This window comes from Rhinopithecus bieti, unplaced genomic scaffold (genome assembly GCF_001698545.2).
Source record: "Rhinopithecus bieti isolate Rb0 unplaced genomic scaffold, ASM169854v2 scaffold_1368, whole genome shotgun sequence".
Classification (NCBI taxonomy): domain Eukaryota; kingdom Metazoa; phylum Chordata; class Mammalia; order Primates; family Cercopithecidae; genus Rhinopithecus; species Rhinopithecus bieti.
Window position 1 is genome coordinate 234,584 of NW_016803382.1, and position 5,923 is coordinate 240,506.

General features: G+C 43.6%; 1 pseudogene; it reads left to right on the plus strand.

Annotated features, from left to right (window-relative positions):
• Nucleotides 1–5,923, plus strand: part of LOC108535723 (acyl-coenzyme A synthetase ACSM1, mitochondrial-like) — a 31,428-nt pseudogene that overhangs the window by 14,043 nt on the left and 11,462 nt on the right.

Below are 5,923 nucleotides of genomic sequence, written 5' to 3' on the forward strand. Positions count from 1 at the left end.
GTATTCCATGGTGTATATGTGCCACATTTTCTTAATCCAGTCTGTCACAGATGGACATTTGGGTTGATTCCAAGTCTTTGCTATTGTGAATAGTGCCGCAATAAACATACGTGTGCATGTGTCTTTATAGCAGCATGATTTATAATCCTTTGGGTATATACCCAGTAGTGGGATGGCTGGGTCATATGGTACATCTAGTTCTAGATCCTTGAGGAATCGCCATACTGTTTTCCATAATGGTTGAACTAGTTTACAATCCCACCAACAGTGTAAAAGTGTTCCTATTTCTCCACATCCTCTCCAGCACCTGTTGTTAGAAAAGTGCAGTATTAGGGTGGGAGTGTCCCAATTTTCCAGGTACCATCTGTCATGGTTTCCCTTTGCTAGGAAAGGAAATTCCCTGACCCCTTGTGCTTCCCAGGTGAGGCAATGCCCGGCCCTGCTCCGTGGGCTGAACCCACTTGTCTGACAAGCCCCAATGAGATGAACCTGGTACCTCAGTTGGAAATGCAGAAATCACCCATCTCCTGCATCACTCATGCTGGGAGCTGCAGACTGGAGCTGTTCCTATTCGGCCATCGTGGAACCTCCTATATCCTTTATGGGCATTTATGTATCTTTTAAGGACTCTGAAATTGAAATAGCTATTCAAAAATCAGAGCTAACATGTTTTAGACATAAGAGTTAAATTATCAGAGTTTAATGATTGCCCTTACAGAGCTAACTCTGAATTATAATTTGATTTTACTCATGAAGCTTCAGTCTGGTTGTATTCTGTTTCCATCTGTGTTTCAAAGCTCATATGACAGCCAAGTTTTGCAACATTCCTCAGATGATGGCCTTGGTCCAAACTTGGTAGACATCTTATCAGAACATAACTAATGACTCCACCTGAGACTCTGCCCAGGTGGTTTTTATGTATTTTGGTTTAAGCTTCAGAAGAATGAGGAAGACATCCTCAGTAAATCTAACCCTCCTATTATCACTCTGGACCCTGTCTGTACCAGGAGAGGGTGGTGAAGTGGAAAAGTGATCCCGATGGTGCTACTTTCCTCATCACCAAGAGCTGGCTAGGCTCAGCCTCATGCTAGCTGGATCCACATGGCTCTCAGGCTTCCAGAAACAGGTTATGTTGGTAAATCAGAATAAGTGGCAAGAAACATTAAGAGAGAGAGAAAGGAAAAACATTAACTAGCAAAGGTGGCTTTGTTAGGTACATGAAGACTCCCTCAGAGAGAATAGATGGTAAATGTTTCTTTTTAGACATTTAAAGACCTCAGACTCTCAATCTTTCCTGGATCTGGGAAAGACATAAAAAGGGGGCAGGGCATGACTGCATTAATAGAGATTCTCTACAGATGCAAATTTTCCCCATAAAAGATGGCAAGGCCATCTCTGTTTGCTATCTAATGATGGTCATTTCAAAAATATGTCAAAGAAATATATTTTGGGGTAAATTATTTTAATTTTTTCCATTCACAGCAGCCTCTTCTGTTTTCTTTGTAATTCATTCTGCCAGAGCTGTTCCCTGTGACCTTTCTCCTTCTCTCTTTCCCTACACTCAGCACAATCTGCTCTGATGTCCTGAACAATTCATTTCCAAACCCTAACATGCATTCCCCATTCAGAAATACAAAAGTCCTTAGTTAGCATTGCCCAGGCTCCATAGAACAATGTATGGTTCTATTATCACCCTAGCATGTCTGTAAGATCTTATCTTTTACCCCTTTATGATTATTAAAATCTCCTTAGCTATATAGAATGCTTCCCCAAGATGTATTCTGATAAAACACAGTTCTCCCTCTTGTTACATGAATATCCAAACTTAATCCAAACTTTCCCAATTTAACCCAATAGCCTCACCACACCCACCCACCCTCTGCCAGAAGAATTCACAGGGACTGGGAGGAAGTGGATGATGTCTACTTGGCCATGACCATCTATAAAATGACCAGAAGACAAATAAGAAAGTGAGGAACTAGAAGGATGAGTGATCTGGGCAACAGACCTAGGAGCTCTTAAGACACAGAGCTGGGGTGGCTTGCCAATGCCGCACACTCTGCCTTCTCTCAAGTATCAGGTTCCCCACCGTGGAGCACTACTGTACTGGTGGGGAGGCTCAGTTGCTCGAGGAACATGAACAGTGGAAAAGAAAGACAGGCTTTCTGCTCTATGAGGCCTATGGGCAGTCAGAAACAGTAGGTGGTGTAAACTGGAGAGTATCTGAGACAGGTCTCAATCAATTTAGGAGTTTATTTTAGCAAGGTTAAGGACATGTGCCTGGGAAACAAGTCTGTGCCTTTCTCCAAGGATGATTTTGAGGGCTTCAGTATTTAAAGGGGAAAGGGCAGATATTGGGAAAAGAGGAAGAAATTGTTTAAAGATTTGGGTAGATACGAGACAAACTGTTGCATTATTTTGAGTCTTTGATCACCCGTTCAAAGCCTGTGAGAGGAGGGTAAAGGAATCATCACTTGTGCATTCATCTAGATCAGTGAATTTGCATTTTTACATAAGATAAAATAAACATAGGCCAGGGAAAGCAATCAGGTATGCGTTTGTCTCAGGTGAGCAGAGGAATGATTCTGAGTTCTGTTCTTTGTCCTGTATCTGTGAAGATGAGCTATCAACTTACATTGTCAGGGTGAAATTTTACAGAACTGTTGTACAGTGAAGATCTTGAGGCCTACAAGGAATTTCTTAGTGTGCAAATTGTGAAGGAGACATGTAGTTTTTGTTTTGTTTTGTTTTGTTTTGTTTTGAATCTTTGTAGCTATCTTGTTTAGGAATAAAATGGGAGGCAGGTTTGCCTGATACAGTTCCCAACTTGACTTTTCCCCTTGGCTAAGTGATGTGGGGGTTCTGGGACTTATTTTTCTTTGAAAATGGACAGGTCCCTTCTGGACAGTCATGATATGCTTGGCCACTGAGCCCAGCAGATGTGCTAGGTTATGCCATGTGTGTAGGTCATGGCCCCACTGTATACACAGCATTGCTTGATGCCAACTAGAGGCTCTAGAGTTCTAGACTAGTCTGCCACAAATCTATCTGCAGAAAGAAAATTTACAACTCATCAGCTTATCAAGGAACCAGTGTGCTGAAAACTGTTGGACAAAACCTTAAAAAGGGGTCTAAGGACATTTTACCACTGTCCCTGTGATCATCAGCTCAGAGCAGCCCAGAAGGAGGGTGGGATAAGAGTGTCTCTAGTAACATGGAGACCACCTCCATAGGCAAGTCCTGTCAACCCCACCATCCCTCCTTCGGGCTGCAGAAACAGGTGGAAGCTGGCTCTAAAAGTTCATTGCTTGGTGTTTAGGAGGACAACATGCAGGTTTGATTGTGGAATACTAGCAGGGTGGATGAGGGAGCAGAGACCTTATGTATACACCAAACACATATATACGCATAAATACAGTGTCATCCCAGAGTGTCACTGAGCTGCCAGGTGGCCAGGTCATTTAGAGTATTATGCATGTCTGGAAGCTCAATGACCTCATCAGTTAGAGTGTGGGTGGACATCTCTTCTAACACATTTGCAATCCATTTCCAGTGCTGGATAGAGCCATTTTCCCTCATGTCTCCATTATCCCTCTAGCACATAGAGGATGACTGCTATCCCAGGCCCTGTACAAAATTATTATTTCACTGCCAATTTACGTACTTGGCTGACATTATTTTACAAAATAGTATAATAGCAATTCAGTTAATTTATCTGCTTTCAGGCCTGAAAAATGCTGAGACTTTGGGCCTGTGCTTGAAAGGCTCACAGGTCATATTTGGACAAGGACGAGGTGGGCCAGAGTAACACACTACAGCCACAACTCCAATATTTGCAGCATTACATGATGCTTTATTTCTCAAAACACTTTGACATCTATTCACTCATCTGTGCAACATTTTTCACATGCCTACAGTATGAACAGTGATATGTCAGTGGGCAAAGATCCTCTTATCCCAGGAGCACAGACCTGAGTCCAAGTCTCAGCTCTGCCAATTACAGCTTTAAGACCATAGGGATATCATATATGCTTTCCCACCTCAGCTTCCTCACCTTTAGGATGAAAATTATAATACCAATCAGATTGGGATAAGGTAAATTAAAAGAAGTACATAAGGCTCTGGCTGGTGTCCAGTCCATAGTGTATGCTCACATTGCAGCTGCTGTGGTCCTTGCTATTTTTAGGTGGGTATTGTGCCAGATGCTGGAAGTTCAGGGGTAAATAGGGCAATCTGTGTTCTTGGGATGCTCATTATCTACTAAAGGAAACAGACAATCAAAAATAATTATAATGGTCTGTGGACTGCAACGGAAGTATGGGGGAAATGCTGCAGAAAGAGAATATTTCCCTTGACTCCTGTTGGAGCCTGAGTAGTCATCATTCATTGAACACGTGGTGTGTGCCTTGCATTGGGCAAAGAGCTTTCCAAATGCTTGCAAGCACTCTGGGAGGTAAATGTTATAGTTATTACCCTTTGATGAAGGAGATCAAGAGGAATTAATTGGCATGAAGTTAGCATGTGATGAAGTCAAGATTCAAACCCTCATCATTCTGACTGTAAAGCTATAGAGAGAACGTTATTTGCGGGAACAGTAAAGCGGGAACCAAGTTCTTCAGGAAGACAGATGGTGAGAGGGCAGTGCTGACAGAGAGAACAGCACCAGCAATCTAGACAATCTCCACACACACTGGGGCATCCTGCCGGGTGAGATTCACAGGCCTCTTTGTGCAGATCACTGATGACAAAGGCAGCATTCTGCCACTCAACACGGAAGGAAAAATTGGCATCAATCAATCAAGGAGTTGTGGCAGCATCCCTATCACTCTTCAACAACCTCAAGTAAATGTTAGATGGACTCATGACCTTCTCCTGGCAAACTGACATATGCCTGGCCTATGGTGGGCACACCACACCCCACATTACATGCCCACAACACCAGGAGTACCCTGTTTCTTCTTTCTTTGCCTCCCTGTTGGATTCTGTAGACTCTGCACTTAGTACAGAGTCATACTACACTGGTTGCAGAAAATGACTGCTGAATAGAGTTGGGTCAACACATTAAGCCTAGACTCAGGCCTTCCAACTTCCCCACAAGGGCTCTTTGTGCAGCGTCAAATAACATCTCTGAGCAGGGAATGCTCTGTGTGATTCTGGCTGCTTTGTGATCAGCCTGACCTCTCTGATCAACCCCAATCCTTTATTTTGCAAACAAGGAATAACTTATGGCACCTTCTGGGGAACAAAGATCAAGACAGATTCTTTAGGGAAGGCCATTCCACCCTTTGATATCCAGGTCTGGTCCTAAGGGCATTGGCAGGGAGCAGTTAGGGCTCAGCGGGGGTTGGACCATTGTGTGACACCAGGTGACAATACCAGCCATGCTTCCCTGCCCTAGTCATCCTTCCTCCTCTCTTCCCATTTTTTCCTCTTATTTCCTATGTAGGCCTCAGTTGAAAACTGCATTATTGTGGGCATGAATTCAGCTCACCTTGGCAGCCAGAGCATCACACACAGTGCATGCAGTGGATAGAAAAGAACACTTGGAGGTAGTGCTGACAGTTCTCTTTAGCAGCGGGTGCTTTTCATTTTTCTTGATGAGCATTTTCCAGCTTTGAGACACACTGGTGATGTCTACTAACCCATGACACATAGACCCTTGGCTTGGGTTTCACATTTGCTGATTTTAAAGACTTTTGGAATTTTTATTCCATTTTCTGATAAGGTTCCTCCATCACTTTATCCACTCTGGCATCCCTGAGCCAGACAATGCTTGGGTGGGGCAGAAGGGCTAGGGCCTCTTGCAGGGTGTGATTCACAGGCCTCTTGCTACAGATCATTGGCAACACAGAAGAAAACATTGGCATCAGAATCAAGCCTGTCAGGCCTGTAGGCCTCTTTACATGCTATGAGGTAAGGACCC